Source organism: Leptodactylus fuscus, chromosome 4, assembly GCF_031893055.1.
Source record: "Leptodactylus fuscus isolate aLepFus1 chromosome 4, aLepFus1.hap2, whole genome shotgun sequence".
Classification (NCBI taxonomy): Eukaryota; Metazoa; Chordata; class Amphibia; order Anura; family Leptodactylidae; genus Leptodactylus; species Leptodactylus fuscus.
The window spans coordinates 95,689,406-95,714,222 of NC_134268.1; the positions used below are offsets into that span (position 1 = coordinate 95,689,406).

General features: G+C 44.7%; 1 protein-coding gene across 1 annotated transcript in view; it reads right to left on the reverse strand.

Moving 5' to 3' along the window:
• Positions 1-24,817, reverse strand: part of ATXN1 (ataxin 1) — a 491,098-nt gene that overhangs the window by 68,742 nt on the left and 397,539 nt on the right. The gene's annotated exons all lie outside the window — the stretch shown is intronic.

Sequence of the window (24,817 nt, forward strand, 5' to 3'; positions counted from 1 at the left end):
GGAACTTTAGGGCTAAGCGCTGAATTTAGGGACCGCCTCATGTTTGGGGGAAAGTGCCGGTGTGGACGGCACAGTGCGGTGGCGCAGTAGACACTCTGCCCAAAAAGGGCAGAGTGTCCCCCAGCCGGGATTCCAACATCTCCTGGGCCAGATTTCTTGAGATGAGGCCGTTGAAGCCTTGGGCATGTGGGTGGGTTGCGCTGTACTTTAGCATGAAATGAAAGGCTTGGGAGATGGGGAGTTGCTGGGAAGAGGCGCATGATGGCGCGGGCAAAAGGAGAAATGGCAGGAAAAGGTGAGGATAAGGGTGAACTCCCCAAAGTGTCAGAGGCAGATGTGGAGGTGTCCTGGCTCCTGGTCTGGACTGCAGCGCCAGCCCTGTCAACAGTGGAAGAGGCAGTGGCCGCCAGGCCAAACGACGATTATCCTGCGCTTGCTCTCACCCACTGAGCCCAGGGCTTGCCTTCCAAATGATGGCACCCGCAAGAGGTGGTGAGATTCCTCTCCGCAGATCTCCAAACCATCTTGGACTTGCAAATTGCACTAAATTTGTCATGTAACTGACATGTATATGATGAGTCTATCCATTGTCTGTTCATTTTGGTGAAAGTCAGCCTGTCAGCTGACAGACAGCTGTGCTTGTCAGTGATGATGTCACCGGCTGCTTGTACCCCCAGTTTTTGCTGCTTAGCTTGCCTCCACATCCACACTGCTTTTGCCCCTACACATCACCCCTATCCATGCCTGTGCCTCTAGCCATAAGTCTGCCACCCATGGAAACTCATGGTGCAGAAAGTGAGGGAGCTGACTCTGAGGAACCCTTGGGTTTTGTAGCTGGTACTCCATCAAAGGTCTCTGCTGCTCACACACCCTGCTGAACATACGGTATCTAGGGTTAGAGCGTGTGGTGACCTCGCACAACAGTAGGTGCTTCAGGCAGATGTAGGCCTTGCTGGAGTGTATTGCGGCTAGCTCCAGGTACTGTAGACTTGGGAAAGTGGGTGTCCAAGTGCCGCACTTTCACCCTTAGCTCAGCTAATTTGGGGTATGTTTTTAAAAATCATTGCACCACTACATTGAACATGTGGGCCAGGCATGGAACGTGTTGGAGGCTGGCAAGCTCCAGAGCCCTCCAACAAGCTAAAAAACCTGGCCCCAGGGGCAGCGGGGATAAACAAATTGCCATCTCATCCAGGATGGCATCCCTGACCTCAGAGGCAATGTGCTGTCCGTCTCCCAAGCTGATGAGCTTCAGCCCAGCCTGCTGACGTCTCCCCACACCAGTGTTGCAGCGTTTTCAGCTCGTAGCTGGGGTCAATCTAACAGCGGAGGAGGAGGAGGGTGGTGTTTCAGCCCTCCTCCCAGGAATGTTTTGTGGGGAAACAAGTCAGGAAAATTCTTGAAACGGGAGAGTTTTGCATCTTTGCCCTTGCTGCCTATGGACATCCCTTTGCCTCTAGCCACCATTTTCCCTGCTTTGCTTGCCTCCACATCCACACTGCTTTTGCCCCTAGACATCACCCCAGTCCATGCCTTAGCTTGTACCCCCAGTTTTTCCTGCTTAGCTTGCCTCCACATCCACACTGCTTTTGCCCCTAGACATCACCCCAGTCCATGCCTTAGCTTGTACCCCCAGTTTTTCCTGCTTAGCTTGCCTCCACATCCACACTGCTTTTGCCCCTAGACATCACCCCAGTCCATGCCTTAGCTTGTACCCCCAGTTTTTCCTGCTTAGCTTGCCTCCACATCCACACTGCTTTTGCCCCTAGACATCACCCCAGTCCATGCCTTAGCTTGTACCCCCAGTTTTTCCTGCTTAGCTTGCCTCCACATCCACACTGCTTTTGCCCCTAGACATCATCCCTATCCATGCCTCTTCCCCTAGCCATAACTCTGCCACCCCTGGAAACTCATGGTGCAGAAACTTTGGTTGCTGACTTTGAGGAACCCTTGGGTTTTGTAGATGGAACTCCATCAAAGGTCTGTGCAGCTCACACACCCTGCTCAAGATATGGTATTGTAGGGTTTCAGCGTGTGTGAATGACGGACAACAGCCTGTGTTTGGACAGATGTAGGCCTTGCTAGAGTGTTTTTAGGCTAGCAGCGACTCCTGTGCACTTGCAAAAGTGGGCGCACAAGCGCCGCATTTTCAACAGTAGCTTCGGTACATTTGGGTATGTTTTTAAAAAACTTTGCACCACTAGGTTAGACGTGGGCCAAACATGGAACGTGTTGGAGGCTGGCAAGCTCCAGAGCCGCTACCAGGTTCCAGCCATTATCACAGGCGTAAAAATGCCAGGCCCCAGGTGTAGCAGGGAAAAAAAAATGCCATCTCAGCCAGGATGGCATCCCTGACCTCGGAGGCACTGTGCTGTCTGTCCCCCAAGCTGATGAGCTTCAGCACCGCCTGCTGACGTCTCCCCACACCAGTGTTTTAGCGTTTGCCGCTAGTAGCTGTGGTGGAGGTTGCAGCGTCGTAGGGTTTCAGTCTACTCCTGCCATGAATTTTGGCCTGGGAGAGGAGATAGGCCACCCCAGTTTGCACCCGGGGAACAGACTCCACCACATTCACCCTGCCTGTCATTAAAGATAAGCACTGCAGCATCCCTGACCACAGGCGCTTGTCCAAGTGTCGGTGGTCAAGTGGACCTTGCAGCAAAGCGCGGAACTAAGGGCCCACCTGATGTTGAGTGACACGTGCTGGTGCAAGGCGGGGACGCCACACCGGGAGAAGTTGAGACGGCTAGGGACGGCATAGTGAGGTGCCACAGTTGCCATCAGGTCCGGGAAGGCGGGAGTTTCAACAAGCCGGAACGCCAACCTCTCCTGGGCCAGCAGTTTAGCGATGTTGGCGTTCTAGGCTTGCGTGGGTGGGTGGTTAGCGGTGTATTTCTGCCGGCGCTCCAATGTCTGAGAGATGGTGGGTTGTTGTAAAGAAGCGCCTGATGGTGCCTTTGATGGTGCAGGAGAAGGAGATAAGACAGAAACAGGGGAGGATGAGGGAGAAGTCAACAAAGTGGCGGAGGCAGATGAAGTGATGTCCTGGCTCGTCCTCTGGAGTGCATCGCCAGCACTGTGAGCAGAGGCAGTGGCATGAACGGCGGGCGACGTTTGTCCTGCCGTTGCTGCCTGCCACTGATTCCATTGCTTGGATTCCAAATGACGGTGCATTGAAGTGGTGGACAGGTTGCTCTTCTCAGGGCCCCTACTCGATTTCGAGAGGCAAATTGTGTAGACGACACTATATCTGTCCTCGGCGCATTCCTTGAAAAAACTCTACACCTTCAAGAAACGTGCCCTCGATGGGGGAGTTTTTCTGGGCTGGGTACAAAAGGGAACATCTTCGGACATTCCGGGTCTGGCCTGGCTTCGGCAAAGCAGCTGACCTCTGCCTCTGGACATGTCTCTGCCTCTAGCTACCCTTTTTGGTGCTGCACCTGCCTCAACATCCACACTACTTTCCCAGCTTGACATCTGCCTTGTCCAGGTGGGGTCGGTGTCCTCGTCGTCCACCACCTCCTCTTCCAACTCCTGTCTCGCCTCCTCCTCCTGCACAATGCGCATGTCAACTGGCTGCCCTGACAGCAACTGCGTCTCATCGTCGTCGATGAGGGTGGGTTGCTGGTCATCCGCCACCAAATCGACCGGAGATGGAATGGAGGAGACTCTAGTGTTTGAGCATCTGGACACAGATACTCGTCTGTTAGGTCCGTGGAATCGCGAAATGGAGGGGCAGGTTGCGGTACAGTCAAAGGAAGAGAGAACAGCTCTGGGGAGCAGGGACAGTTGGGGTTATTGTTCTGGGAAGATTGGGAATTTTGGGTGGAAGGAGGACAAGACTGTTGGGTAAGAGGAGGTAGAGGCTGACTGGCTGGTGGACAATGTGCTTTAAGCGTTATCCGACAGCCATTGCAAGACCTGTTCCTGGTTCTCGGGCCTACTAATCTTTGTACCATTCAGCCTAGTTAATGTGGAACTTTTGTGCAAAGCGCAGAACTTAGGGCCCGCCTGATGTTAAGGGACACACGCTGGTACAAGGCTCAACTCACCCTAAGTGCCAAAAACACTGCTGGTGCAAGGCTCTACTCATGCCAAGGGCCTCAATCTCTGCTGGTAGCTCAGCTTAAGGTCATGTAACTTTGTTTGGAAGGGCTCATGTTAAGGGCTAGAAAAGTGAATTTTGGAAGGTCTTACCACATCACACACACACACACACACACACACACACACACACACACACACACACTCAAAATGACAGTTAAGGGTGAGGGCTTTTGGAATTCCCATTGCCTATTCCATTTGTGGTTGTCATGGGGAACATGATTTAAAGGGGTGGTTGTTACTGTTTGTTGAGCTTAAATTGGGGTTTGTGTCCATCCATTTGGGGAGTAAAGAAGGTTTCCAGGTATTTTCCCACTTTGATAGAGGTTTTTTTGAATGTGGAAAGTGTGTAGTTGTTAGGCAGTGATGTTGGGGTAATAGAGGGTCTTTGGTGTGTTAGATGCCCCCAGACATGCTTCCCCTGCTGTCCCAGTGTCATTCCAGAGGTGTTGGCATCATTTCCTGGGGTGTCATAGTGGACTTGGTGACCCTCCAGACACGGATTTGGGTTTCCCCCTTAACGAGTATCTGTTCCCCATAGACTATAATGGGGTTCGAAACCTGTTCGAACACACGAACATTGAGCGGCTGTTCGAATCGAATTTCGAACCTCGAACATTTTAGTGTTCGCTCATCTCTACTAACCACTGGTGTCCATATGCAGCCTCTCCATGGGGAAACCGCTTTTTTTGGATGGACACAAAGTCTTGCATGGCCGACTTTGTGTCTGCATACAGACACTGGCAGTTTGCTTTAAAAACCTATTCAAATAAATGGGTTTTAAAACTGACTGCTGGGAAGCTGTCCCCTATCCAGTTTCCCAGGAAACAGGACAGAGACCCGGCGGGCGGACAAGTACCCTATGCCTGACTAGTGCCAGAGTTTGCCTTTGATAAGAAGATGCCGCACAGGAACCTAAACCCTGGACAGACACTAAGTCATACAGACAAACGCCAACAAATACCACTACACAGACACTATCACAGTAGGCCAGAGAAAAAACAGGCAAAGCAAGGATGCAAGACTCCTAAAAAACGCCTCACCATAGGACTGTATGGTGAGGCCTTTTTTGGAGGAGGAATTTGAGTCAGTTTCCTGACCAAATTCCTGAGCCAAACAACTCCGTGTGAATGCAGCCTTGGGAAAAACCTCTCCAAAACCACAAAGTCCAGACACACCGAGATTAACCCATGCCAGCGTGACCAGCCCCCTAACAGCTATGAGCCAAACGTTCAGCTATAGGTGTTCCATTGACCTCATATCACTGAACTCAAAGGCTATCATTGTGCATGGCAAGAGAGCAATGTACAGTAGAATAAAATGGAGGTCTTTCCGCTTCAATGATGAGTCCCGATTTTGTGTTGGATGCAACGATAGCTGGAGATTGGTCTGGAGACCATGAAGTGGGAACATCTTGCTCCCAGGAATATCGTGTGTAGTGGCATAAGGTAGGTAGCTGACACTTCTATCCTCAATTTAAGGTACACTAACAACTTAATGTTACATTGATGTGGTTGTCGAACCAGTGGTATGGCCATTTCTCCACCAGTATATAAATATATCTTACCCACACCTACTGTGTCTGCTTATATTCCCATATGGACTGTACACCTGAGGGCAGGTATCTCTTTCCTATCATGTTGGACATCTATTTAGGTCTGTGTTTACTGTACTAGATGCTGCAGAATATAAGTAAGCAAAATAAGTATCCCTCCACAAATGTGCAACACCATGGAATTAATGATAAATAATAATAATAATAATAATAATAATAATAATAGTGCCCCAATAGGGCACAATAGGTTTTATCTTTTTATGGCGTCTACCATGCAGTTTAAATAACACATTAGCTTTTTTGTTCAAGTGCAATGGTATAATAACAACAACAATAATTAAAATAATTTACTGTAACTTGATTTAAAACATTATTTCACCTTTGTGTAATGGTGTTTTTGGTATGTCAGACCTGAAGGACTTTTTGAGAATCTGAGCTGCTATGACAACCTTTAACCATCCGCCATTGTATAGTGGGGTTGCTGATGGAGAAACAAAAGTGGTCCCCTACATCTATAAGGTTGAGTTGACACGGGGTGTTTTGGTCAGGATTTTGAGGCTGTATTCACCTCAAAATCCTGACCAAAAAAATGGTTCCCATAGAAATCAATGGGAGACGGTCAGTTCTTTTTTTCCAGGAGCCGTTTGTTCCGTCTCCTGGAAAAAACGAAGTGACATGCTCATTCTTCAGACGGTCTCACCTCGCCTGAAGACACACCCTCCTCCCGACTAGGCCCATTCATTTGGGCCTAATCCTGATTGAAGTGCCACGACTGGATGCTATTGCAGTGCAATGGCATCCAGTCACGGCTACCCATAATTTGGACCGGAACCTGAGCCGGCCACCGCGTCAAATTCCAGTCTGAACCCAGCCTAAAGTTCTTATATGCTGCAATGCTGAGATGTTAAATGGACGCTAAGAGGTTAAGTGGACAGTCCTTTTATAGGGACACTGTGGTGGCACTACAGGAGAAATAAACTCTACCAGGTATCAATGCAGATTACAGAAAAACACTGTAGTCCATGCATGAAGTACTGATATATTAAGGTAGGTGATTACCAAATGCAATGGTATTTTGTCATTAAACATGCCCTATTTATGTACGTCAAAGTTTTTAATTATGACATTTTGTGAACAGAAAATATCTCAAGCCATTTTGACAACCTGACATTGTATAGTAACATTGTATTTCTAATCAGACATAGAACGTACTTGACATCCCATTGTGACTGTGTGACAAGTGTGCGCTTGTCACTGTCGCATCCAATAAGCCCCTGGCATATAACAGTAAGGAAGGCTCTTTTGTCTGCTATCTGACTCTCCAGACGATGTGAAAGGATTGAGTTGTTAATTTTATTATTTCATCAGACAAACCATGAATTACAAGTCGTAGCAGAATGTGTGAGAAGGTGACAGGCAGAGTGCTGAGGTACCGCTATATCAGCTCCAGGTTCCTGACTTATGTGTGGTCCAGGGCGGGTCTGGAATAGGCCTCAGGCCCAGGTGTGGGTCCATGGATCGTCACTGGACCATTAAAGGCTGCAAAGCCTACACTTCAGGGCAGATCCTGAGAGCGAGAGGAGGTGTATGGGTCTGTCCTGGCACAATGAGTCTGGTAAGACTGTGCTGTGTTTTTTTGTTGATTCGTGTGGCTGATAGTAAGCCACATGTACAGTTAGTGCGTATTGTCTAGTAAGCGCTCAGTGGAGCAGGCTTTTGTTTGACAATGTTTCTGCCTGAAGTTATGGCTGTATTTAATTTTGCTCATTTTTGTACCTGAAGTGAAGGTTTATTTATTTTCCTGTTTTTTTTTTTTGTTTTTGTTTTTTTTTTAAATAATGTTTGCTACAGATTTTGTGTCCCTGTTTCTGACTGGTTAGGTCTGCACCATTGCTGCTACAAAGCCACCTTCTCCACAAATGCTCGTAGAGTCCAGCAAAAATAATGGGTTAAACCAATTAATAATTTATTGAAATACATGCAGACATTGGAATTTATTACACATTATATTACTCCAAATATTGTGTTTGTATTATGAAATAATATATATATAGTGTGGTAAAGTGTACGGAAAGGTGGTGGATGGAGTGTATATCTCTCCTGGTTTCCTCAGCAAGGTGAGATAAAGGAAAGCCAGAGCAATCATGTTCTAGCAGAGCATAGTCTGCTGGAACTCTTGTTCCTTATTATGGGCTGGCTTTTCTGGACTGGAGGGCAGGTTGGTAGTGGGAGCCATCCAGTCCACACCCTTACTCCACCACGGGTTTTGCCCTGAGTCCAGGGCAGTCACAGGTGAAGCTTCCTTAGGACTATTTACTGGGAAAGGAAGCTCAGTTATGGGCCCTGATACACACACGGAGTGTGTGACAAAAATCACTCCTGAGACCAACAGGTATAGTGTGGACTTTGACCTGCTATTGTGGTGATTCAACCTGCTCTAGGTCAGAGAGGTAACCTGCTGTTTAGGTAGAGCCGGACAAGGCTTAGGTTTTGTTGTTTTGTTTCTTTGCTTGCACAGTGTTTTATGCAGAAAACCCAAATAAAACACTCTGGACTTGTTTATCCGACTACTTGTCTGCATGGTGTCATTGCCATTCCCAACCGTGTGAGCTGAACCCCCTACAATAGTTTTTAACTTTTTGATAGTAAGCAAGTTATCCTACACTATTCTATTAGACAGATGGTATTCTTGCTACAGATACCTGAACATGGAGTATGAAATCAGATACTGGTGTATTCAAAATGCACTACTACACATTCTATTACATTACTCCTATCCCTGTACCATCTCAAGCTACTATGACCAGGGACATTTTAACCATTGGGCCAATGGTGCACTTGCATCAGGCCCTATTGTACTGGGGGCCTCCTTCGGACAGTCTTGTCCCACTGCCCCTACTTCAACTCATTGGCAACCTCAAGACCTGTCCATTCCCTGTTACACTATTCATCCCCTCTCTTTCCCGGGAGCTGTAGGCAGGGATTTGCATTGCGGGAGGGGGGAGGGGGGGGGGCAAACTGGGTAATTGCCCAGGGTATCCATCCCCAAGGGGACCCCCGAGATTTGAAGCATCAGGGTTTTGGTCTGATGACTTGAATCCTGGGAGCTCCACAGGTGTTTTGGTGTGCTGTGCACCCCAACACTGCTTAATCCTATGACAGAGCAGGGAGCTGAAAAGTCCCTGCTCTGCCGTAAAGGACTGCCGGTAATGCACAGGACGTCACAGCGTGACGAGTTGCATCGTATTTGTAAGCATGAGGCCTGATACACACATTCATAGAATAGGATGTTACTGAGAAACACATGGTAACTGGAAATGATTTCATCTATTCTTAAGTCAAGTAGATGCACAAAATATTATACTGGTACATTTCTGAAATAAGTCTGGATGTACAAGGCTCCATGGAGTTGACATACTGGTCTATTATTTTATTTTCAAAACCAAATCTCTTGTTGAGCACAGAAGCCACATCTGCTATTAAGGTGCGAGTCTGTTTCCCTGGAAACTAAAATAACAGGTTTTGAAGAGTTAATTGACTTGCAAAGTGCAATACTCTGCAAAGTATTGGGACTGTGCATAGTGTAGAGTGGATAGTGTAGACATAGGAACATTATTATTTGTTTTTATATAGCTGCCCTTCAGTAAACCCTTTAAGGATTTAGCCTATTTTGGTTTATGGATTTGGCATTATTTTTTTTTTTAACTCTGTTTTCTGTTTTTCTGTAGGAGGGCATGTGTTTTAGGCTGAGACCCCATGTGGTGTAAACGCTATGGTTTGCCCATCGCAAAAATGCTGTGGAAAAAAACGTGGTGTTTTACAGTCGCTGAAAGGTGGATAGGATTCTAGTGACTACCATCCACACCTTGTGGAAAAATATACATGCAGCATCCATACTGCGATTTTCAAAACTATCTTGGTTTCCGAAATTGCAGCATGTTAAAAGGGGTTGTTCCATCAAAAGCATCCTATCTATACTGCTAGTTTATGTGGATTTAAGACTTTTCCTAAACACATTGCTGTATCAAATCTGCTTTGTTTGTACGCTATTTTATCAAAACTGCTTTGTTTGGCCGCTATTTTAACTTATTCACTTCATTGTTTACACTGCGTTTCTATGACCACGGGCCTGGTGCTGAGCTTATCTGCTCAGTCCACAAGTGACATAGTTGCCTGCTCTCAGGGGGGGAGGGAGGGGGCTGAGTGCTGGGAGCAGCTCTGAGCTGTGTATGTCTCTGCCACAGACAAGTAACGGAGCTCCTCAGATAGGGGAGGGGGGAGGTGTGCTCCGGTATTTCTGAGCTGTTTTATCTCCTGCTCTTCCAGTTATCAGTCGGTTTAATAGAATTTGGCTGATAAGGGCTGAGATAGGGAGTCCGGTACCTCTGTATGTATTGCAAGCTGACTCAAATCCATCTCTGCTACATCAGCTTCTACATCAGCTTCATACTGTGGTAATTAATTTACAACCAATCCCTCATTACTGACTGCAAACATAGCAGATAGCAGAGCAACCCCGCCCACCAATGTACCAATAAAACCAGGAAGTGAAGAGAGCACACAGCATGCAGGTTGGAGAACAGGCGAGATGGGAATACCCCTTTAATGATCCCTATGGAAATGCCAGCAGTTTCCCTATAGGTAATATTGAAGCAGAAAATCCACAGAGGTTTCCTTCCAAGGAGTCACTGATAGTGCCGCCTGAGGCGGCTGCCTCACCTTGCCTCATTTGAGGTGCGCCCCTGGATGAGCATCTCTACAGTCACAATCAGTGCTGATAATGCCAGGCAGTGCATGAAAATGTTTCCTTGATAAGAGGAATAACACAGCTGTCAATGTATCCATGTCTAGAAGGATAACTGAGGAACAGCACAACACAGAAGGGGAAATTTATTGAACGCAATAGGGAAAAAAGCAGTCCATTCATTTCTATGGGGAGCGCATGTATGCCGACTCCCATAGAAAGCAATGGGATCTGTTTTAACGCCGATGATTCGGAACGTGTTACACGTTCAGAATCAGCGAGCGTATACTCCGTGTGAAGGGGCCCTAACATATTGTACACCACATTTATCAAGTGGTTTAGATATTTTTTAGACAATTCCGACTTGTTCCAAAAAGAGACGTTGCCTATTTGGAAAAGGTGTGGCCTAACAGTGATACTAAAGCCAAAAATTTGCCAAAAAATTTTAAGCCAACTAATACGTGATGTAATGTTAGACTAGACAATCTAACAATACATGAGATTTATCAAACAGCATCAGACACTTTGTTAAATTTGGTGCTGCTTAGGACTGTCTTGTCTAAATTTGCACTTTCTAAAATTTAGAAACTATTAGTAAATCTATCCCAGAGTTGTAAGAAAAGATACTGTAGAACTGTTATTTCATTGGTAATGCAAGTATTTGCTAAAGCAGACATAGCAGAAGAGGTGACAGGTCCACCTTTTCCTTAGCGTATGTTATTAAGTTCTGCTCCACTGATTCCAAGGTGGTTGGAATTTTTTCTCTAGCCCCCAGTGTTCTCAAGCAATCATTGCAGTTAGTTTTGGTGCCTGATATGCTGTTTAAGCTCCGTAAAGTCAGAAGGGTTGTGTCAGGCAGGAGGCGTGATTCAAAGCTTCAATTTCAGGCAGCAAATCTCAGAGCTCAAAAATCTCACCCTTTGTCTGCTCCTGCCTGACACCGCCCTCCTGACAGTACAGAGACTAAATAGCATATCAGGCACCAAAACTAATGATTGCTTGGGAACACTGGGGGCTAGAGAGAAAATTCAAACTGTGTCAGAATAAGTGGAGCAGCTATTAATTGATGTAAATGATGGACTTGTTGGAGGTGGTGAAAGGTTCTCTTTAACAATCACCATTTATTTCATACATACATTTCTTTACTCTCATCTTCCTTGTAACTTTACTGCAGTGCTATGAAATGCTTAGACCATACTTTTGTAACATATTTTTAAAAATGTTTGTGTCTCAAAAATTTGTTTATCCACATGTACAGATTGTTAAGCAATTCATTCTTGCACTTACCCTATCTGTATGGTGTTTTATAAATACATTTTCTGCGTGACTAGAAAGGAAGGGTTCAGTATACTAAATCTAGACAGAATAATAATAGGAATGAAGGCTAACACACTGATATTTGGAGGACAAAACTACCTGACACTGAGAAGAAATTAATGAGAAGTATTCTAGGATCAGTGTTTCAATTATCATTGTCTGTAGGTGAAGGTGAAATAGACATATTTGGTCTTTCTGATGTACTACTGACTGAATACAAAAATATTGAAATTCAGGTTATTTTTAGTGTTGTGTGAACCCGTCGAATTTTGCCCAAAAGTTCAGTTCGGGTACCCAAACCTCATTGAAATGAATGGGGAACAAATCTTGGTAACCCAAAAATGGGGATATTAAGAGGTAGAAGGCTGCAAAATGGGGGTAATAACAGGGCTGTAAAAAATGGGGTAGGGACAGTACTTAAAATAATAACTATGTTGATTTCTTCGCACCAAGCTACTTGCCTATTGCAGATTCAGTCTACCAAGCCTAGTGCAGGGCTACAATCTTGTTTCTGGTGTCCTTCGACAGCTCTTTGGTTTTCACCATAGTGGAGTTTGGAGTCTGACTGTTTTTGAGGTTGTGGACAGGTGTCTTTTATACTGATAATAAGTTCATACAGGTGCCATTACTATTGGTAATGAGTGGAGGAAAGAGGAGACTCTTATAGAAGAAGTTACAGGTCTGTGAGAGCCAGAAATCTTGCTTGTTTGTAGGTGACCAAATACTTATTTTCCACCATAATTTGCAAATTAATTCTTTCCAAATCAGACAATGTGGTTTTCTGGATTTGTTTTCTCATTTTGTCTCTCATAGTTGAGGTCTACCTATGATATCAATTACAGGCTGACCTCATCTTTTTAAGTGGGAGAACTTGTACAATTGGTGGCTGACAAAATACTTTTTTCACCACTGTAAGTACTTCCACGTTGGGTGTTACTGTGCTAGGAGACGTATTGGTATACACACACTTACAGTTAGGGCCAGAAATATTTGGACAGTGACACAATTTTCGCGAGTTGGGCTCTGCATGCCACCACATTGGTTTTGAAATGAAACCTCTACAACAGAATTCAAGTGCAGATTGTAACGTTTAATTTGAAGGGTTGAACAAAAATATCTGATAGAAAATGTAGGAATTGTACACATTTCTTTACAAACACTCCACATTTTAGGAGCTCAAAAGTAATTGGACAAATAAACATAACCCAACCAAAATATTTTTATTTTCAATATTTTGTTGCGAATCCTTTGGAGGCAATCACTGCCTTAAGTCTGGAACCCATGGACATCACCAAACGCTGGGTTTCCTCCTTCTTAATGCTTTGCCAGGGCTTTACAGCCGCAGCCTTCAGGTCTTGCTTGTTTGTGGGTCTTTCCGCCTTAAGTCTGGATTTGAGCAAGTGAAATGCATGCTCAATTGGGTTAAGATCTGGTGATTGACTTGGCCATTGCAGAATGTTCCACTTTTTTGCACTCATGAACTCCTGGGTAGCTTTGGCTGTATGCTTGGGGTCATTGTCCATCTGTACTATGAAGCGCCGTCCGATCAACTTGGCAGCATTTGGCTGAATCTGGACTGAAAGTATATCCCGGTACACTTCAGAATTCATCCAGCTACTCTTGTCTGCTGTTATGTCATCAATAAACACAAGTGACCCAGTGCCATTGAAAGCCATGCATGCCCATGCCATCACGTTGCCTCCACCATGTTTTACAGAGGATGTGGTGTGCCTTGGATCATGTGCCGTTCCCTTTCTTCTCCAAACTTTTTTCTTCCCATCATTCTGGTACAGGTTGATCTTTGTCTCATCTGTCCATAGAATACTTTTCCAGAACTGGGCTGGCTTCTTGAGGTGTTTTTCAGCAAATTTAACTCTGGCCTGTCTATTTTTGGAATTGATGAATGGTTTGCATCTAGATGTGAACACTTTGTATTTACTTTCATGGAGTCTTCTCTTTACTGTTGACTTAGAGACAGATACACCTACTTCACTGAGAGTGTTCTGGACTTCAGTTGATGTTGTGAACGGGTTCTTCTTGACCAAAGAAAGTATGCGGCGATCATCCACCACTGTTGTCATCCGTGGACGCCCAGGCCTTTTTGAGTTCCCAAGCTCACCAGTCAATTCCTTTTTTCTTAGAATGTACCCGACTGTTGATTTTGCTACTCCAAGCATGTCTGCTATCTCTCTGATGGATTTTTTCTTTTTTTTCAGTCTCAGGATGTTCTGCTTCACCTCAATTGAGAGTTCCTTTGACCGCATGTTGTCTGGTCACAGCAACAGCTTCCAAATGCAAAACCACACACCTGGAATCAACCCCAGACCTTTTAACTATTTCATTGATTACAGGTTTACGAGGGAGACACCTTCAGAGTTAATTGAAGCCCTTAGAGTCCATTGTCCAATTACTTTTGGTCCCTTGAAAAAGAGGAGGCTATGCATTACAGAGCTATGATTCCTAAACCCTTTCTCCGATTTGGATGTGGAAACTCTCATATTGCAGCTGGGAGTGTGCACTTTCAGCCCATATTACATATATAATTGTATTTCTGAACATGTTTTAGTAAACAGCTAAAATAACAAAACTTGTGTCACTGTCCAAATATTTCTGGCCCTAACTGTATTGTTACTCTGCTAGGAGACAGTATGGGTATACACACAGTTATTGCTACTGTGCTAGGAGACGGTATGGGTATACACACAGTTATTGCTACTGCGTTAGGAGACATATGGGTATAAACACAGTTATTATTACTGTGCTAGGAGATGGTATGGGTATACACACAGTTATTGCTACTGTACTAGGAGACATATGGATATAAACACAGTTATTGTTACTCTGCTAGGAGACGGTATGGGTACACACTCAATTATTGTTACTGTGCTAGGAGACGGTATGGGTACACACGCAGTTATTGTTACTGTGCTAGGAGACGGTATGGGTACACACATGTTTATTGTTAATGCGCTAGGTGTTACTCTGCTAGGAGACGGTATGGGTACACACGCAGTTATTGTTACTGTGCTAAGAAACAGTATGGGTGCACACTCAGTTATTGTTACTGTGCTAGGAGACGGTAGGGGTACACACATAGTTATTGTTACTGTGCTAGGAGACAGTATGGGTATACATGCAGTTATTGTTACTGTGCTAGGAAACCATACGGGTAAATTCTACTTACCAAGTCCATGAGTGAGGGTCGGGCTGGATTCTTCTCCCTGCGCAGCATCCCCGCTTCCTCTTCTGGCCTTGAATTCACTCTGCTAAGCATCGGGCCTGGGCAGAGCCGACTGCGCATGCCCGCACTACAAGCAGACATGCGCAGTCGGCTCTGCCCAGGCCTGATGCCTGGCAGAGTGAATTCAGAGCCAGAAGACGCCGCAGGGACGCTGGGAGGGCAGGGAGAAGACTTCTAAAGGTAAGAGAAGAACCAGCGTTGATTGGCCGACTGTATAGCATTCTGCCAATCAACGCTGGTTCTGCATCGAATCTTAACTTCGAACAGCGAGTGGTACTCGATCGAGTACGAGTATTTGGAAAACCGTAGTATTCGATCAAATACCTACTCGATCGAGTACTACTCGCTCATCTCTAGCAGTTATTACTACTGCACTAGGTACACACACACAGTTTTGTTACTGCGCTAGCGGACTGTATGGGTACACACACAGATATTGAGCTAGGAGATAGTATGGGTACACATGTGGTTATTGTTACTGCGCTAGGAAGCGGTATGGGCAGTGGCGTAACTAGGAATGGCGGGGCCCCGTGGCGAACTTTTGACATGCCCCCCCCCACCGACACCGATGTCGAAGACCTCGACTGGCCCCCTCCTCCGCACTCTATTATGTCCCTTAGTGGCCCCTGCACACAGTATTATGCCCCATAGTGGCCCCTGAACACAGTATTGTGTCCCTTACTGGCCCCTGCACACAGTATTTTGTCCCTTACTGTCCCCTGCACACAGTATCATCCCCAATAGTGTCCCCTGCACACAGTATTATACCCCATAGTGGACAAACATAAACAATTATTATACTCTGGGGTCTTTTCAGACCCCAGAGTATAATAATCGGAGACCCAGGGGAATAAAAACATAAAAAATTACTGTTTCTTACCTGTCCCTGGCTCCTATGCTGTCTTCTCCACTGCCGTCCTTCTGAAATGACATCAGACGTCACATGACCCGGGACGCAGGCCGGGTTCATGTGACGTCAGAGACGTCAGAAAGGACATCAGGAAGGAGGCCTGGCAGGATCGTGGAGAGGTAAGTAACAGTGTTTTGTTACGTTCCCTTACCTCTCCCAAGCCTCCGATCATTATACTCGGGGGTCTGCAAAGACCCCCGAGCATAATTATAGTATTTGTGGGGCCCGCGGTGTCACTTGCTGATCCCGGCCCAGCCAGGATCGGCAAGTGAATAGGGCCCGTAACGGCCTATTTAAAAAAAAACAAAACGCAGCGGTACCGGCTGTCACCGGGCCCCCTAATGGCCCGGGCCCTGTGGCAGCCGCCTCCACTGCCTCTACGGTAGTTACACCCCTGGGTATGGGTACACACATGATTATTGTTACTGCACTAGGAGACAGTATGGGTGCATATGTGGTTATTGTTATTGCGCTAGGAGACGGTATGGGTACACATATGTTTATTGTTACTGCGCTAGGAGACGGTATGGGTACACACATGTTTATTGTTACTGCGCTAGGAGACGGTATGGGTACACACATGTGGTTATTGTTACTGCGCTAGGAGACGGTATGGGTACACATGTGGTTATTGTTACTGCGCTAGGAGACGGTATGGGTACACACATGTTTATTGTTACTGCGCTAGGAGACGGTATGGGTACACATATGTTTATTGTTACTGCGCTAGGAGACGGTATGGGTACACACATGTTTATTGTTACTGCGCTAGGAGACGGTATGGGTACACACATGTTTATTGTTACTACGCTAGGAGACGGTATGGGTACACACATGTGGTTATTGTTACTGCGCTAGGAGACGGTATGGGTACACATGTGGTTATTGTTACTGCGCTAGGAGACGGTATGGGTACACATGTGGTTATTGTTACTGCACTAAGAGACGGTATAGGTATATAAACACAGTTATTGTTATTATTTCTAGGCTAACTGTTCCTCACAGTATCAGGCTTCTCTCCGTACCTAGCTGCACTGCCCTGAAAAGGACAATTGTTACATTTAGCCAAGACCCTGACTGTCTCAATCTGAAGATGGCGGCTCTCCCTACCTAGCCTAACTAGCTGGAATGGCGACTGGACCTGTGACCCTACCTCTTATATAGAGGGGTCACATGTCTCGCCTGGCCAATCACAGCCATGCCCATACTGGACATGTCTGTGGACTTAAAGCTGATTGATTGGCTGCTCAGCAGTAAATCAACCAGCTTTAGGGCTTAACTCACAGAAAGAAGCCAAACTTTGTTAATTAAGTGCATTATAAAATGTATTAATGACACAAATGCTGCCAATGTTCAGTTAAGCAATAAAAGGCATTTTTTATGTGTTTGCCATTAGAAGGCAGCTATTGATCTTGTCCCCAGCGGATAAGTGGACACACACAAAGTTCTGCTTCAGACAAGCATGTTATAGTATTACAAACCATGTATGACTGTGTGTCTGCCGTCCTAAATTCACAGCAGATTTATAATGCTGTAAGTTCAGGTCAGTAGAGTCGCTCTTGGACCAGACAAAGTCTGTAATATGGGCACAAAAGTGTACCCATAATAGGCTCATATGAAAAAATTAGGTGACTGCAACTTTACAGCTATTGCTAAAAATCCAACATGTTGTAATGACTTCACATGGAAACATATATAATTTATACTTATAGCATAACATGAGACCCTACCATAAGATAGATGTCTCAACTGTAATGTGTTACAGTCTGGCATGAATAAGAACATCATCACATGTAAAAATAGTAATACATTTTGTCTACAGAATGGAAAAGTTTTATTTAAAAAAAAGGCAGAAAAAAATTAAAAATTAGAGTTGGAATTTGTTCGCTATAGCAACCTATCCCACTAAGATAAGATTGCTTTATGATGAACTGTAGAAAATAAAATGCAGTGCTTCCTTCTTCACAAACTAGATCATTCCCTGCTTATTTCAGGATCTTTTCCCTTTGGATGATGTGCAAGTTTCATGGCTGTACAGTGCAACAAGTACAGCAGTCTAGCCATAGCCATGTGATACTTTCCATAAGCGTGTACGTGTCACGCTAGTTTTGTACTATTGCAATCAAGTGCAAGTTTTCCACTTGCATAGTCCAATATGCAGACTTTAGGATTTGTGAATTAATGAACCATACACATTCTGCAAACACATGAGAAAGACCAGGTGCATGATCTTTTTTTAGTAGGGAGGACACAGATGTTTCTGGTTCTTGTAAGCTATTAATGTGGCCATTACTAAAGATTTAATGTAAATGAATATCTATATACAGTACATAGTAATGAATACTATATATAAAACCTGAAAGTCCTTGACCAGTGCATGAATGAGATCTGACCTTTTACTGTACATGTGCAATTGTAAGCCTTTGTGGACAGGGCCCTTTATCCTGCTATACCAGTTGGTCACTATCTATTATTAGAGATGAGCGAGTACTGTTCGGATCAGCCGATCCGAACAGCACGCTCGCATAGAAATGAATGGACATAGCTGGCACGCGGGGGGTTAAGCGGCCGGCCGCCGTCAAAGCGGAAGTACCAGGTGCTTCCATTCATTTCTATGGAGCGTGCTGTTCGGATCGGCTGATCCGAACAGTACTCGCTCATCTCTATTATACTTGTTTTTGTGTATTTTGTGTTTTGCATGTAAACCCTCTTTAAATGCAGAATCAATAAAAATAAATAATAAGAAATAATAGACAAATATCTTACGTTATTGACTGTGATAGAAAAAGCAGAGTGGAAATTCTCTAGAACCCCATCTGTCAGAAATTTCAATGTCCGTATTCCTCTTTTTCCAGCTAACAGCTGTTGCTTTAAGGTTACCATGGCCACCATCAAACTCTGCCCTGGGTTTGAGACACACACCCAATCAGAGCTCAGATTGTGGCTTTAAACTTGGTTCTAGCACTAGTCATATGTCATTCACAAGTCAGTGCCTACGTGCTTACTCACACGTAAGGGCGGGTTCACACCAGTGCCTGATCTCCATTATGCAGACTTCCATTTTCTGCCGGCAAAAGACGGAAACCTGCATTCAGTGTCCGCCCGTGAGCGTCTTCTGCTGTTCACGGCGAAACCATTTTTTTTTAACCGGACACAAAGTCCTGCATGTCCCACTTTGTGTCCGGTTAAAAAACCCCAGTTTCGCCGCAGAGAGAAGAAGACGCTCACGGGCGCTCACCAGCGGACACTTTTCAAACCCATGCAAATGAATGGGTTTGAAAACTGCCTGCTGGTTTCAGTCTCCTGTCCAGTTTCTCAGGCAAGAAACGAAAACCTTCATAACGGAGATCAGGCGCTGGTGTGAACCCGCCCTAAGTGTTTCATGGCCTTGTGCTAGCCGTTTATTCAGTAGCCCCTTTGTAGATAAAGGATCAATTTACACAACCGTTATTTGTAACGGCCCATGTAGCTGATCCCTGAAAAAAAAAGAACATGACAATTTTTAGGCCTGTTTCAACTAAGCTGTGAGACAGAAACTTTGTCCATTACCAAGATCGCAGCAAAAAAGACAGCAGGTAGGATTGCATTACAGAGAAGCTGAACCCCAAGGACTGGACAAAGGTAAAAAAAACCCTCAAATCTGATTGGTAATTACATCTTGCCCATGTAGCAGTCCTATGCGTATCAAATGTAAAAAAAAAAATTGAGGTGGGAAACATAACCCCCTTCCTAGCACGTGCCTTTTACACAATACGTTTTTCAAATGTAAGCACTATCAGAATGATCCTGTGGTGGAGCAGCTGTAGAGATCAATACAGAAGGTGGAGAGGGTGGAAACAAAGAAGGGCAAAAGTGGAGATGAGCTACCCACAAAATGGTCGTATAGCCATATAAGGTAGCTGAGCATTATCAAGTATGTAATGCAGTTTCAAGCATAAGTTTTTGGGTTTTTTTTAAATCGTATTTTTTAATTAAAAAATATTGCCAAAATTGAGTTTCTATTGATTCTTCTTTAATCAATATATATATTTTATCAGTTAATATTTACGTTCATCATATATATAATACATCATTTACCTTACACTATTTGTGGTATAAAATACAATATTTTTATAGGTATGTGCAGAGTGTGTGTTTGCATTTATAAATAAAATTTCTGAATAAAATTTACTTTTGATTAAAGTCTTATGTTGTATATACGTGAATTTTAAAAGGAGTATGTCTCCGGAATAAAGATTATATATTTTTACATAACAAGAAACTTTTGGAGTGCTGGATATCTATGTGTTACTTTTGATTAAACTTGAAATAAGACTTAAAGAGGATCTTTTGTGTCCTCGGACACCTGCAGTTTTATAATCCGCCAGAAAGCCGATAGTGTGCTGAATTCAGTGCATTGTCAGCTTTCCTGTTATGTGCCCCGATGCAAGAGATATCGGTGCCCTTACCGATATCTCTTCACTGTTAAAAGGGCATTACTGACAGTCTATCTGGGCTGTGAGGAACACCCCCACCCCTACTGTTCATAAGGCTATACTGTCAGAGGGGGCATTCCTTACCACCCAGCGATGACGCTGAGCAGTGAGGAATGCCCCCTCCTCCTGACAGTACTCGCCCATAGACTAGTACTTGGAGGGTGGGGGCAGTGGTGTAACTAGGAATGGCTGGGTCCCGTGGCAAACTTTTGACATGGCCCCCCCCCTACCGACACCGACGCAGAAGACCTCAACCGACCCCTCCTCCGCATTCCTGCGCGCTCTATTATGTCCCTTAGTGGCCCCTGCACACAGTATTATGTCCCATAGTGGCCCCTGCACACAGTATTATGTCCCTCAGTGGCTCCTGCACACAGTATTATGTCCCTCAGTGGCCCCTGCACACAGTATTATGTCCCTCAGTGGCCCCTGCACACAGTATTATGTCCCTCAGTGGCCCCTGCACACAGTATTATGTCCCTCAGTGGCCCCTGCACACAGTATTATCCCCAATAGTGGCCCCTGCACACAGTATTATGTCCCTCAGTGGCCCCTGCACACAGTATTATGTCCCTACACACACTATTATGTCCCTCAGTGGCCCCTGCACACACTATTATGTCCCTTAGTGGCCCTGCACAAAGTATTATGTCCCTTAGTGGCCCCTGCTTACAGTATTATGTCCCTTAGTGGCCCCTGCACACACTATTATTATATACAGACCCCAGAGTATAATAATCGGAGACCCGGGGGAATAAAAACATAAAAATCCCACTGTTGCTTACCTGTCCCCCGGCTCGTATGCTGTCAGCTGCCACTCTCGTCCGCCGCTCTCGTCCTTCTTTAATGACGTCGGACGTCACATGACCCGAGACGCAGGCCGGGATCATGTGACGTCAGAGACGTCAGACAACTACCGTAGGCCTGAGGCCTTGCAGGATCGTGGAGAGGTAAGTAACAGTGTTTGTTACGTTCCCTTACCTCTCCCGGGCCTCCGATTATTATACTCGTGGGTCTGAAAAGACCCCCCGAGTATAGTGATAGTGTTTGTGCGGCCTGCGGTGTCACTTACCAATCCCGGCCCAGCCAGGATCGGTAAGTAAATAGGGCCCGTTACCGGCTGAAGTAACTTCAGCCGGTAACGGCCTATTAAAAAAAAAACGCAGCAGTAGAGGCTGTCACCAGGCCCCCTAATGTCCCGGGCCCTGTGGCAGCTGCCTCTGCTGCCTCTACGGTAGTTACGCCCCTGGGTGGGGGCATTCCTCACCGCTTAAAGGGGCTGTATCATTGGGAAAAGTGTTTTTTTAACTAATCACATCCTTGCATAGCCTTTAGAAACGCTATTCCAAAACCTACTTTTAGTATGTAAATTGCCTCCGTGGTTTTTGAATAAGTCCATTTTTATTCATATGCTAATGAGCTTCCAGCCAGCACAGGAAGTTCCCAGCAACACTCGTCCCTGCTGTTATCTCCTATGTGTGTGTGCAAACAGGAAGCTGAGTCATCAGCAGCAGCAGCCTGTGCTGCATACGCCCATTGGAAACAATAGCAAAGAGGAGTGCATGATGCATCTTGCACCAGTCTAATTAGCATATGAATAAAAACGGACTTATTCAAAAACCGCTGAGGCAATTTACATACTAAAGGTAGGTGTGGAATAGACTTGTCTTGGTGTATGCCGATACAGTTGATTATGAGGTCAGATTATAATGGGGCAAATGGGCAAATTTACCACTATGCCAATTGGAGCCTTGGGTCCCATGCAACCACACATTTCACCCTTATTATAATCCACCCAACAGCTGGGGTGATATGCTTAGTTCTGGCAGACTCCCTTTAAAGTTTTTGTCCAATTTCAGCAAGTAACTACTATTTATTATATAATGAAATATCATACCATTTTCCAATATACTTTATTGATTAATTCATCATGGTTTGGTAAATCTCAACTCAAATTATGACGAATTGATGCAAATCCCGGAGAGCAAGATCATGGTCATCCGATGGACACCTAGGTACACAGCTAGTGAAAGAGAACTTTTTCCCACCTCCACAAAGTCTAGCCCTTTTATCATTTAATAGACATTACACCACTGATTCTAGCACAGTTGAACTTAAAAAAAGAAAAAAAAAACTGCTGTAAATTACATTATGTAAAACTAACCACAGCTAAAAAGTAAAGCATAAAAATAGTGGGATGGTTACTAAGGTAATGAGAATGGCATGGTTGTTAGTATTGTACTAACTAGGCGACAGATTATAACTTATCTTAAGACAACGATCAGCTCTTTCTAAGCAGAAATTAACCTTATCATCTAATATTAGTCTCCTGATGGACGAGAACAATCCAAAGTGACTCCGGCAACTTGTTGCACGTAGACATCTGTCAGAAAGCATGGAATTTCTCTGGGTGCTAGTAAGGGTCCGGGTTGAATAGACGGACCTTCCAAGCCCCCTGAGAGATGATAGGATGAATCTGCATCTGCAACAAATTAGCAACAGCATTTTTTTTATGTCTGATAAAATCAATGAAAAATCATCCATCAAATTGAAATGGTTTCCACTGAAGCGTACATCAGTTCTCAAAATAGGACTATTTAGTTGTAAGGAAATTGCTAAAAGAGCAATTCTGCAGTAGCTGCCAGTGAACCCTGGGAGGAGGGGCACAACAAAACAGTGAGCCCTAAGCTGAACCCCTGTTCCTACCTACTTACCTGAATTAGGCGACAGACAACAACTGGGCGGCAATCCCTTTTTAAGATATAAGTGATGACAGAGAACACAGACAAGACAAACAACAACTAAAGGGACGTCAGCTAGCCAAGGGGTTACTAACAGTCGAGCAGAGCAGTACAGAATCCAAATTCGAGAGAAATGTAAAGCCAGAGCTCAGGAATATGAATACAAGTAACAAACAGCAAAGAGTAAATAGCCAGCACGCACAAGGCAATAGCAAGCGCCAAGGTGAATGTGAGCAAATAATAAATAGAAAGGAGGAACCCGCCCCAGACTTTATAGAAAGATAGGCTGTTAATCACACAGGTAGGGCAAGATTAACTATTAGAGGAGCAGAGGGAAACCAAGGTGAAAGAGACGAGTGTGGTGGAAAAATAAATTACAGCGGTGAGTAAATAGGACAGTGTTCAGACAGTACAAGAAAACCAAAAAAGCAAGGAATCAAAGCTGAACACGCCTCCTACTCTGCAGCATGCGGTCGGAGGATGGCACCGAAATCTGAATGGGCAAGGACGTTACAGTTGTCTGGTTCTCATGGCCAAGTACACACCATGGATGTGTTTACTCGCTGTTTACTCTCTAAACCACTGTCTGATGTTGGTGATCTCCTGGTGCTGAAATTTAGCTTGTTCTTCTGGATTTCCCCTATGTCCTGACATGGCTATTTCTGTGACCTTCTGGAATTGACTATGGTTTGGACTCTGACACATCTCTGGTGACATTTTGACAATTCTGCACTCTCCTGGTTTGACCTCGGCTAGTTTATTACTCCCTCAGCCTGTAATAGGATAACTGGTTTGGATTCCTCTCTGCAGGTGCACTTCTTGTACCAAATTTTGACTTTGCAACCTGGGATCTGCTTTGGCTAAAATCCAACTGGACTGGCAGCAGGTTCTAGCGGAAACATAGGGTGTGCCTTAGACTCTGCAAATTAAAATGTTGGTGTTGGAATTGCTGAAATTTTTTTCCAGAAATTTAAGTGTTGCTTCCACAAAAAAAAAAAAAAAAACAGCGAAAAAAAGGCTAATTGGACATAACTTCACACAAAACTCCAAAAATGGACCAGACAAAATTGTTGGCACATTATCAAATTGTGGGTAAATAACTTTGTTTACAGCATGTGATGCTTGTTCAAACTCACCAGTGGCAAGTAACAGGTGTGGGCAATATAAAAATCCCACGTGAAACCAGATAAAAAGGAGAGAAGCTGACTCAATTTTGTATGTGCCGCATTAAGCTGTTAAAACAGAAAGAGGAAAAGAGAACTGTCTCAAGACTTGAGAACCTAAATGATAGAAAAATATCAACACTCCCAAGGTTATATCTCCAGAGATCTTGATGTTCCTTTGTCCACAATGAAAAACATAATTAAAAAGTTTACAACCCATGGCACTGTAGCTAATCTCCCTGGACGTGTACAGAAGAGAAAAATTGATGAACAGTTGCAACACAGAATAATCCGGATGGTGGATAAATAGCCCTAATCAAGTTCCAATCATGAGGCTTTCTGGTTATCCCGGACAAGCCCTTTAATTTTACACTTAGCCTATGTAACAGACCCTGTACTGTACTATACTAACCCTTACCTCCCACTCAGACCTCTGCATTTTGCACACCCTATACTAGATTATACCAACCTATCTCAATCTCTTCACTGCTTCCCCTTTCTTCCTGGGACCACATGGACCACTTCATGGTTGGTTACGGACGTTTCATCTGTTCGTCACTGTTGCCTTAC